General features: G+C 38.7%; 1 protein-coding gene across 14 annotated transcripts in view; it reads right to left on the reverse strand.

Moving 5' to 3' along the window:
- The window catches only part of NRXN1 (neurexin 1), a 1,072,395-nt gene that overhangs the window by 313,219 nt on the left and 746,340 nt on the right, over positions 1 to 12,836 (reverse strand). The window lies entirely within an intron of this gene.

Here is a 12,836-nt window from a genome sequence, read left to right on the forward strand (position 1 = left end):
AGCAACTTATAGCAACTTCCCGTTCCTGCTCTTTATCACTTCTTCTTTGGCCCTGCGATGTTTCAACACTGTAGAAATTGCTCACTTAGCTGATCACTGGCCACAGCAGTGTCCTGCATCAGTCAGTGATTGACTTAGCGGGTAGTTTTTGTGTAGAATTTCAAAACAGCAATGATCAACAGGAACTGAAAGCCATCACAGTAGTAGATTTGGGGATCAGGGTGGGTGAGTATGACACTTTTGATCCCAGCCAAAAAATGTTCTGTCCCCGGCCAACCCTTATAGTTAACTTTCAGACAGTAATAATAAATCTCCCTAATAAGTTTCTAATACATTTAAAGTGTTTGTTTTATATTTCCTTTTATGTTATATTTATTTTTTATTTTATCTTTATTGATATAAATTAATGTATTAAGAAAATGCCACTTGTTTAGGTATACTACAGACATATTGACCTGCTGGATATTATTGGATTTTCAGAGTGATATTTTTAGATTCCTTTCTGTGGAACCTAAGAAGATAATTTACTTTTCAATATAATTGTCCTACTTACCTCCATGTGATCCATAGTAACATCACATTCTATGAAAGAGATGCTGTAGCATTGGGGAGACTGGGGAGACTGTCTACCAGCAATGCAGCAGGAACAAGCATATGTGAGGAAGATATATTAAAACTATATTATTATTATTATTATTATTATTATTATTATTATTATTATTATTATTATTATTATTATTATTTTTGGGGCCACCATTTCTAATATATGTTTAATCCAAAAAGGATCTGGATATCTGTTTATGGGTAAATGGGGCATTTTATAGTTTTACCTCATATAGAAATGTTCTTGAATTTTTAATTAATTTTACATTTTTTTAAATTAAGAAATTGCTTTTTGGTTTAAAAAAATAAATAAAGACCAAAAAATGACTCCTTAAACTTACCAACTTGCCTAACTTGTCATTTTTGAACTCGATTAGGCCCCTATATCTGATTTTCCCCAAACCCAATGTTCAGTCGTGTCTACAAATTTGTCTAAATGAACTGATTCTCTTGATTTCCCTAAGCAGGCTTTGCCAGAATATTTATAGTATCTGACTGCCACTACTACCAACAGGCTATTTAGATTGTAACAAGTGTCATTAGCATCAGAAGAGAACAGCAGGAGCTGATCTATAGAGATGTTAGCACACTGACGGCAGGTTAATTACCGGTTGTCATTCGACAGCTCACTCGATGCAACTTATAGATCTAAGGTCCATATGGTGACGCCGAAAAACGTCGAATCCTACATATAATATGAGGCATAAAAGGCATTAAAATCTGCTGAACCACCAGGCCGGTTAACTATGTCAAAGGTGCACGGCAAGCACTCTAGAACCCTCTTGTGATTACCAAGGGTAGCTGTAATTATCCTTTTAAAAATTCAATAACATTAAATGTAATGGGAACAGCCGTTAATGCTCCAAATCTGCATTTTGCCTTGAAGAGCGGAGTACAAAAACATGTCAAGTCAATACTTAATAATGGAAATGTCTCATTTATTCATACTGTCAAAATTAAATTAACATGTTTTCTGTTCACTTAGCGGCTGTTAATATTTAAGTGATCTAAAGACCATTGGTGACACCAACTAAACTCTCACCCGACCCTGATGACATGCGACGCAGATTCCAAAGCCATATCGCTGGAGCTGAATTCACATTATTACGCTTTGTATCAGCTCCTGTAACTAGCTAAAAATCAACACGACCCTTCTGGAAACCCTTATTTTTATCTATTTTTTTAATTTTTTTGCTATTTGCTAATCAACACAGAAAAACAAAAATGCCGCAATCTTGAATAAATTGTTTAATTAAATGATTTAAAGTGGATTTAATAAGTAGCTAGAGTTCAATAACCTATAATTGTGATTATTTTTTTTAAACAGGAATTAGTAAAACTTTAATCCGGCCCTCTTCTTCTCTTGTTGTGTATCTGATTTTTGTATGGATGTCCGTCTGTCCTCATTGTGCAACCCCTGAAGATCCAGGTTTTAGGTTTTGTGCATTTCTGAATGGCAACATAAATTTGCAAAAAGAGATCTGTCCCATCCAGGTCATGCTGTTATTTTGGAATGGGGAAGGCAGAATCCTTTCCAATAGTTTTTTCTTCAAGGGGGGAAAAAAAAATCTTTCCTGACCAGAAAAAAATCCCTGGATCAACCATCCACTTTCAGTCACTAGTAACTATAACTTGCAACATTATCCTTCTAGAAACACATCCAGGTCTTATAATAACTTTTTTTTAGGGAGCTCACCATGACCGGTACCTCAGACAACGCGTTCCATAGTTTTATTGCTCTTACAGTAAAGAATCTGCTTCTACATTACTGTGAGAGCAGACTCACCCAAGTAGTCAGCTGACGCTTCTTGGACTGCCGGATGTGTTTATAGCCATGCCCACCTGGGCTATGCTTACAAGTTTTTTTATTTCAATTTTTGATTATTTAAAATAATGTTTTCATTACAAACAATGCATGAAATCAAGGTTTCCGGCTTAAATACATTGCTTCTTCCCAGTGCTTTGGAAGTGCTGATGAGTTGGAGAGAGCATGTTAAGATGGATTTAAAAGGATTTTTTTTGCCATCATTAATCAGCTGATTGAAGGGGAAATTGTGCTCACACATGCACTAATATCTCTTCACTTACTACCAAGCACAGTGCCATACACTAGGTAGTGAATGTCCTTGATATTACCGCTCAATCCATCCACAAGCACAGTGCCATATACTAGGTAGTATCCTTCCACTTCATTTGGACTGCAATACCAGGTTAAGCCACTACCTTGTATATGGCAGTGTGTTTGGTAGTAAGTGAAGGGGCAGCAATGCTTGTACCCAGAGTAGTGGTGACAGGAGTTCTAGGAGATATTGGATACTTGTGGTCTATGGTAAGGCTAGGTCATCAATAAAAAATATTTTATCGTAGGAGCAAAGACAAAGGTAAAGATTGAGATAGATTTCTTTTTTTAACCATAATCATTGTGAATAGGGGAATAACCAGAATACTATACTACTATACTATTTCTTAAAAGCGTTTTGTTCCCATTTGCATTCCGAGGCTCTGTTGGGGTTTATTTCCTATTTTTAACGGCAAGAATAGCTCACTCTTTATCAGTATTGGCAGATTTGATAAGTGATGTGCACAGAAGGTATTGGAAGGCTGTAGATTTGGTGTTTTTAATGTTCTTTAGAAAATCCTCCTACATAAATGAGTGGAAAATGCTAAATTCCAAATCTTTGGAGGAAACAACACACAAGCTTTATGAATATGCATCAATGTAGACCACATGACCGCGAGGAAAACACGCTAACAATGGGGGCTAGATGCAATATTAATAGGATTCACCGACTTGCTCAATTTTAACTTCATTTTAACCCCCAAACTGCTGTACAGTGTAATAGTCAGTGACCATATGTTGTCTTTTCTTTTGCCCGAGGCTGGGGTCTCTATGGCCTACAGACCCCGGGGGCTTTACTCTTTTTTTATTGTATTATTACACAATACACTTTAGCTTGCTCAATAAAATATGAGGTAATATGCTAAGAACTGCCTCTAGCTAAAGTGTGAGCCATATTGTGTTTGTACTCTCCATAAGTGATGTCAGAGGCTCTTCTCTATACTCATATATCACGTTAGGCTCTTCTCTATTGTCACATGACACGTTAGGCTCTTCTCTATTGTCAAATGTCACGTTAGGCTCTTCTCTATACTCATATGTCACGGTAGGCTCTTCTCTATACACAGATATCACGTTAGGCTCTTCTCTATACTCATATGTCACGTTAGGCTCTTCTGTATATTCATATGTCATGTTAGGCTCTTCTCTATACTCATATGTCACAATAGGCTCTTCTTTATACACAAATGTCTCGTTAGGCTCTCCTCTATACTCACATGTCACTTTAGGCTCTTCTCTATACACAAATGTCATGTTAGGCTCTTCTCTATACTCATATTTCATGTTAGGCTCTTCTCTATACTCTTAAGTCATGTTAGGCTCTTCTCTATACACAAATGTCACGTTAGGCTCTATTCTGTACTCATATGTCATGTTAGGCTCTTCTCTATACTCATATGTCACAATAGGCTCTTCTCTATACACAAATGTCATGTTAGGCTCTTCTCTATACTCATATGTCATGTTAGGCTCCACTCTATACTCATATGTCATGATAGGCTCTTCTCTATACTCATATGTCATGTTAGGCTCTTCTCTATACACAAATGTCACGTTAGGCTCTTCTCTATACTCATATGTCATGTTAGGCTCTTCTCTATACTCATATGTCACAATAGGCTTTTCTCTATACTCATATGTCATGATAGGCTCTTCTCTATACTCAAATATTACACTAGGCTCTTCTCTATACTTATATGTCAAGTTAGGCTCTTCTCTATACTCATATGTCACGTTAGGCTCTTCTGTATACTCATATGTCACGTTAGGCTCTTCTCAATACTCATATATCATGTTAGGCTCTTCTGTATACTCATATGTCATGTTAGGCTCTTGTCTATACACATATGTCACAATAGGCTCTTCTCTATACTCATATGTCACAATAGGCTCTTCTCTATACACAAATGTCATGTTGGGCTCTTCTCTATACTCATATGTCATGTTAGGCTCTTCTCTATACTCATATGTCACTTTAGGCTCTTCTTTATACTCATATGTCATGTTAGGCTCTTCTGTATACTCATATGTCACGTTAGGCTCTTCTTTATACTCCTATGTCATGTTAGGCTCTTTTGTATACTCATATGTCATGTTAGGCTCATCTGTATACTCATATGTCATGTTAGGCTCTTCTGTATACTCATATGTCACAATAGGCTCTTCTCTACACACAAATGTCACGTTAGGCTCTATTCTGTACTCATATGTCATGTTAGGCTCTTCTGTATACTCATATGTCATGTTAGGCTCTTCTCTATACTCATATATTACACTAGGCTCTTCTGTATTCTCATATGTCACGTTAGGCTCTTCTGTATTCTCATATGTCACGTTAGGCTCTTCTGTATTCTCATATGTCACGTTAGGCTCTTCTGTATTCTCATATGTCACGTTAGGCTCTTCTCTATACTCATATATTACACTAGGCTCTTCTGTATTCTCATATGTCATGTTAGGCTCTTCTCTATACTCATATATTACACTAGGCTCTTCTGTATTCTCATATGTCACGTTAGGCTCTTCTGTATTCTCATATGTCACGTTAGGCTCTTCTCTATACTCATATGTCACGTTCGGCTTGTTTGCCACTTTTTTAGAACATCATGTTCAATTAAGAATAGGATAAAGAGAGAACAAATTATAATAAACGATTTCTACATTTATGCATAAAAGGGGAGAATTTACCAATCTATCATATTTTAGTTGTATTTCAATGTGATAACATAATATAGAATTTTTTTTTGTACACAAGATGATACTTGGAAAATTTTAGAAACAGGTTCCATAACAAATTGTCTCAATGGGATTCTTGTCTAATGTATGAGAAACTGCAATGCTGACAACACACCTATCATGGCTGCTGGCTCTGGGTGTCAGCTGTTCTTTAACTCCCCCCTCCCCCATGCACATCATTGCTTGACTGAGGATGAATGGGTTCTGAATGGGTAGGGGTGAGGAGGTCATTGTTTGACACTTCTGGTCATAGGTTAAAGTGGATCTGTCATTTAAAAAAAAAAAAAAAAAAAAAAGACTTTTGATGTGTGGCAAGGAAAGTCTCGATTGGTCAGGGTTTCATTGCTAAGACCTCCATCCATAAGTAAAACAAGTGGGAATAAGCGAATAAGCACACTCCTTTGTCATTCATCTATATCTAGTAGCCCAAGAGAACTGAGGGGATGGAGATTTTTTCAAGTCAGTGTGTGCAATGCACTAGTCATAGTAATGCACCACTACGACAGTAATGCACCATTATGACAGTGCCCATTTAAGCCTATATGGCTGCCTTAAAGGGTCATTCCCATCCCAGCTAACATAGTTATACCTGCAGGACTCATCAAGTTAAATATATTTAATGATACATAAATTTAGTAAACTTGTCTCCTATGTTACTGACCACCACTCTGCTCTATTACACATATTTATATATTATACATATCCCTAGACATCTAAATGGATGTAAAACAAAATGGACTTGGATTTTACGGACGGGCTGAAAGATTCCCTTTCAATCATGGTCATAGAGCCTAATCCTAGAAGATATAATTAGATACCAAGATTCTAAAAATATCTTAGATGTTTAAATTGGTCCAGAAAATGGACTAATATATGTGTTTAGCCTGGATGTGAAAGTTTCTTTATATAATGTAATAAGTCACCTGTCATCTCGGTAACAGTACAGTGAATATTCTAGACATTTGCATTCCCTCCATTACATTAGGAAAATTAAAGCTAAGCCTTAGCGTTCATAGTTGGCATTTCCTCCACTAGTATTATCTATCCAATATCATGGGCATGAAGTCAAAACTTTCCTCCCTTTCCATTGATCTCTAATGAGCTCTCACATCAGTCAAGATTATTTCAGCTCATTATACTCCTCAAACTATCTGCGTTTCCAATCCTTCAATTAGTCATTCTATACATTGTAAAAACGGGAATAGTTACACCCCCTCTCGATGAACAAGCCCGTTCCCTTTGTCTGAAGCATGGGAAACGATGCTGTGTGATTGCCCTGAAATATCATTTACATTCAGCGATTTCTGTTCTTCTGATAGAAGCAATATTTATCCGTCTGTGCCGTTAGCGACAAGAAAAAAGTCATTTCTTCTACACGATCCTGCAATCTATTTCTACATTGATCATCATAAAGAAATATCTTAAAATGTATACCACATTCTAGCGCTACAACGTGTATCTGTGGTTACAAGTCACCTGTCCCATAAAAATGGTAATGATGGCCAACGATAGATAAAAGGACTGGAATAAAAGTTCCGTATGATTAAAAAAAAAAAAAAACATGGCGCAAGGCATGATGACAAAGTATATTCCAATGCCCCTTTAACCCTAAGGATTGGCTGTGTTAGGTCCCTGGTTGACATTGCACCCTATGACTGGCCTGTGGTGGTGGAGCACTGATGGAGTCATAGATGGACTCACTCTGTCTAACTGCCTGGATGCAACAGTCACTAAGGAGTTAAGTGATCAGGATTGGAATTATCTCCGATCCTGGCCATTGTATCGGGACTCCAGCTGTTAGTCACAGATGGGCTCCTGCAATGATCCTACAGGACTACATTCATCTAGCACCCGTTGCAATGTGTAAAATCTTGAAGGTTATTAATACCATCTTAAAAGCTAAAAAATTTAAATGAGAACACTCTCATTGCATTCACAAAACATCATTGTAAGCCATTCCTATGGGCAGAGCTCCTGGCCATCACTATAACTGGTCAGGTTGTAGGGTTGGGGACTTATGGATAGTTGTAGGTCTGCAAGGGATAAAGGTAATCTAAGAGATTTCCAAAGCAGTATGTGATTAAACTGTGTCAGTTCCAAAAACATTACAGCTGACAAATTTGTAACTTTTTCTTGCAGGAGTGAAAAAAAAAGACGTTTTACTAAAACCATGCATCCTTTTTTGTGTACAATACACTGATGAGCATGTAAGCCAACCATGACGTAGAGAAAGGAAGAAAAGTGGCCAACATGCCTAGTCAGTTATGTCAAGTGTATGGGCATCTTTCTGATCAGTTTTGGTTTAATTTGCACCATTTTCCCACAATATGCGCTGAATTGCAATGAATGTATCTTACAATGCTACTAAGAATTCTCCAGCGGTTTGGGGGTGGCACTTATTAAAGATTAGCTTTAAACATTTAAGGTTATTCCCATCTCAGACTGTGATAACCTGTCCATGGGATCCCAAGAATGGGGACAAATATTGTCCCTGGAATTTTTGGTTGGCATCCCACCTGCACAGCCAATGCTCCCACCACCCAACAGTTCTGAGCTCAGCACTCGTATAGGAAGCTCTACAGAGTATGAATGGGGCACTAAATGAGTACATTTTGACGACAATCCCCCCCCCCCCCCCCCCATTCTTATTAGAGAGGGTCCCAGCAGTTAGACCCCCAATCTGCAGGTTGTTGAAATGGAAATAGCCCTTTAAAATGGTTTAGTCATGGTTTAGTCATACTGTCATAAATGTGCTCATAACCTTGGATAAATCTATGGTGGCTCAGTCCTATTGAATATAGTACTGTAAGAAAAAAAAAAAAAAAAGCAAAGAATTTCAACAATCTAAACATAAAAAGAATAACTTCACTAATGCAAAAAGATACCTATGTGCAAAATAAATAAATAAAGGCTGCGAGGAGAAGAGAAGACGAGTCTGTGTGTGCATCACAACGCCATTGTTACGGAGTTAGAGTAGAATGATTTCTTCTCCACCTGCCAAGAGAGAGCTTTCTAAAATCATTATCTCGGGAAAGTTTTCTCTGATATCTGCTTACGGGATTAATTCAAGGTTTTGCATTCATTTGCTAGTTGCTCTTCGTATGATGTTCTATTTTATGTTTCATTTCAGCCTACGAGCTGGTAAAAAGAAATACTTATCATAGAATAGGGCTTATTTGGCACAAAGTGCATTTACAAGCAACTGAGGTATTGTTAAGCTGGCGCTGAAAAATAGAGCAGTTTTCCGGAATAGTTCTTTACTTTCTGCGAAAGGAATAGAAAACCCATTCTCTTGCTTTATATAAGCTATTATCTGCTCCGTTTTATACTTAGTTTGGGGGAACTTGGTAGAGATTTGTATGGAAGTGAGGAATAGCATTGGAAATTCAGAAACATAAAGAAAGTTTAATGTGAAATATATTGTGAGATACTAAAGGGGTCTTCCGAGGTAAAGTAAGTTATCCCCTATTCACAGGATAGGACATAAGTGTCAGATGGCAGGGGGTCTCAGCAGTCAGGCCCCTGTGATCTGACACTTACTCCAATACTATCCCTTCTCTGATACTCATCCCCTGTCCTGATTCCTGGCAACTCAGACATGGACCTTGCTGCTCCAGTCAATTTTTCTAAATTCCACCCAGTTCCCTAGATCGGCGCTGGTTTCTTCATGTGCAACAGCCCGCTATATGCATTGAAAGTGGGCCCGATGCCCCCCAGTGTAATGTGTTCCCCTTCCTTTGGTGACCTGTCTCCATTAGGGTCAATTCTGGCCGCATCACTGAGGGTAGGGGATATCATCAAACTGGGGGTGCTGGACCCCCCTCCAGTTAATAGAGCCAGTACACACAAAGATACTGGTGGCCAGTGTTTTGAAAAACGGATAGCGCCACCGGGATCCCCCCATGGCGGCACCGACCAGGTACTGAAAAAAGAAATTACTAATTGAACTGGTACATTCGCTTTAAGTATAATAGTTGAGGACTCCATTATAGAATTTTCATTTGGGTCCTAGAGCTTTGATGTCACTATTTTGCATGAAACAACAACCCCATCCATGGACTTTTTTGTATCCGTCATACTATATTATATTATAATATAAAATCATAGGCTGCACTCTATATAATCTTCTCAATAAATATGTAAAGCGGCGTGGGGATTGAGCAGGGTCCTTTTTAGCAATCTGCAAGGTGATCCAGGAAAGTCATTGTCCAAATGAATTCATTTGCTTCCCTTCCAGGCTAGGTGACATATGCAGATTTTAATCTTGTAAAGTCTTTCTCGGAACAGAGTCGGAGCGGAGAATTACACACTTCAATGTGACTCTGCATGTAAACATCATGCCTACCGGGAGTAATTACAATGATACATTTCCCCCATTGTCACTTAATGATAGTGGATCAGTGGATTTCAGATATAGATTCTTATTTCTGGTATTTTTTCCCCTAACCATGACATATATTTGGAATTAGAAAGCATCTAATTAGAACAATTAGTCTAATAAAATGCCTTTTAGGAGACAGTTTGTTTGAAAAGTACAAAAAATAATTACAGCACATGTAATGAGCTCAGTCGCAGCTGTTTGTGTGATCCGCCATTTATCCTTCCCTTATCTACAGCTTAACACCACAAATAATCTATCAATAACATTACTGCTGAATAGTCACGTTAAAAATTTGGTGTAAAATGAGTTAACGCCAACTATTAAAAACAAAGATAGCATGCAATAGCCAAGATGATAAAACACAGTTTTGTTAAAGGGATTCATCTCACCTGCTGATATGTCCCTATTCTCTTAGCTTCATCCTCGGCACGGTGCAGATGCAGTTAGCAGTTTGCTCCACGGTCCGGTAAGACTGTTAGGTGCACTGGGTCAACCGTTAGGAGCACATCCGGTCCCCAAAGCTTCAGGGGTGGATCGGGGCTATGAGGGCGGGCAGTGCTCCTAACAGTCTTACCGGACCATGGCACAGAATACTAACTGCACCGGAACAGCGCAGAGGGTAAAGGTGCTCCTGCATCTCCTGTGCAATAGGGACATGTCAGCACGTTAGATTTGTCTAACCTGCTGATAGTTCCTCATAAATGGCTCTTTGTAGCACTATAATGGCAACTGCAGTAAATAAACTAACCAGCATTTGGGTATAAGCGCCCTACATGAGGTAGTCCAATAAACTGAAGGTTACAGTTATGGGACTCTGAGAGCTGCGACCTTCCTTAAGATCCCGCATGAACTGATTGTGTTAAGCTGCTTTATTCTAAAAACAGCTCCACCCCTGTCCTCAGGTTGTATATGGTATTGCAGCTCATGAACTGCAAAAGCAGAAGCAACCTTTGGACAGGAGTGGTGATGTTTCTAGAAAGAAAGAAAAAAATGGCCATGTTTGATTTTAATCATCCTGGACAGGCCTTTAAAAAGGTATCTATGATTAGCTGATATCAACCAATCATTATCAGGAAAGACATCAATCAGTAGAGAGAGATCAGGAACCAATCAGTAGAGAGAGATCAGGAACCAATCAGTAGAGAGAGATCAGGAACCAATCAGTAGAGAGAGATCAGGAACCAATCAGTAAAGAACGATCAGGAAGACATCAACCAATTAGTAGAAAGAGATCTGGTTGGAATCAACCAAGCAGTAAAGAAGGATTAGGAAGCCACCAATCAATAGAGAGGGATGAGGAAGACAACAATCAGTAGAGGTGGATCATGAAGACATCAACCAAAAAGTAAAGAAGCATAAAGAATACTGACCACAACCTGTATACATGTGTGCACTCAATGGTTAAGGGGTTGCAGAGAACAATTAGTTGCCACACCTATCCATAGATGGTTACTAATGATGCAGGTTAGTTCCATTGAGGTAAATGGGTAAATGAGTTGCAATACCCCACAGCAACCAATAACGCTGGGGTGGCGCTGTAACTGGGAGAAAGCACCCAAATTTTCTGAACCTTGTACTACTTTTTTAAATGGAACCTGTTATAGGGTTTATGCTCCCTGAACCAGGAGCCAATGGAGTGGTCCCCGACAGCTTCCCCCAACCCCAGTAGCTGTAATTGATAGATTTTTCTCAGTTTGGATATAGACAGAGATCTATCAATCAAGACGAGGGGAATTGGAGAGGCAGCAGCCAGCAGGGACCACTGCAGCATGATGACTGGTTCCCTTTAGGTGCCCCTCCGACTTGGTCGGTGTCTAATGATACCTTATAAGTAGGCCATCTATTCTTAGCTTGAAGAGAAATTTCCTCTGACACATCATCTGTTAATATTCACATCTTGAATTTGAATCCTCCCTAGAAATGTCCTTTTTTTTCTCTTAAAACCAGAGCAAAAGCAGCATCCCTACCCTGGCATTACGCATATACACAATCCTGATTAATAATTCATTTTAATTAAGGCTAATAAACTATTCAGGACTATTCTAAATAAAAAACACAAAAAATTACAAAAGAAAGAATTAAATTAAAAAAAGGCTCATTTGAATTTTATTTAAATTCAGTAACCATTAAAAGAAGAGAGAATGTAATGCTGTAATCTCTCTCCGATATGATGGCCGCCATACCCCAGCGCATTGGTAAAGCCTCCCCGGAGATTAATTTAAAGTGCTGGAAACAATGCACTGCGGCTCAAGACTTACAATTATCTCACTATCCAAACTGTCTAGAAACCAATAAGCGCGGCGTCCTCAGGACCGTCACTACGCAGAGCTCATAAATCCCAACGCCGGACACAAAATGGCCACCTCTCCTGCAGTAAATGGCAGGTATATCATAAAGCTATAAGACTTCACATGACTTGTCTCTGGGCCCCATCCATTACCATTATAGTGACAAGAACACAAACGTCTTTGTAGGAGACAGCCGTTCATGAACCGGAGTCATATTGTGGCCGTATCACTGTTTAAGTCATTATAGACTGAAAGCAATGGACAGTTTTTACAAGCTAATAACAGACGCTATCAACAAGAAAATGCTCACATGGTAAAACGGCCCTATAAAATGACCTGGCTTCTATTCCACATGAATTATGTCTCACTTTCCAAGCTATCAAGCCTTGTGCACTGAACAGAAAATGGAGAATAACTGTTTACATGCTGTTTAGAGAATTATTGCTGCAAAACATGTTATTTTCACACACAATCAGTATACAGTTTATCTCTCATTATTCGCCCTGTGTCACCGAGACACGAAAGCATGTACTTTGCTGATATCAAGCAATTTCAGAGCCTGTGTGGCTTTCATTGTATATTTAATGGCCCCTGTGACTGTAAGCTCGGGGAACACAACCATACCGGCTATTAGAGCCGGGATTACTGACTCGGGTGGGAGACGCTAAATACAAGACATGGTGCTTAGAGGAATAAGAAGGATAAGCTC

This window comes from Dendropsophus ebraccatus, chromosome 15, assembly GCF_027789765.1.
Source record: "Dendropsophus ebraccatus isolate aDenEbr1 chromosome 15, aDenEbr1.pat, whole genome shotgun sequence".
In the NCBI taxonomy this organism is placed as follows: domain Eukaryota; kingdom Metazoa; phylum Chordata; class Amphibia; order Anura; family Hylidae; genus Dendropsophus; species Dendropsophus ebraccatus.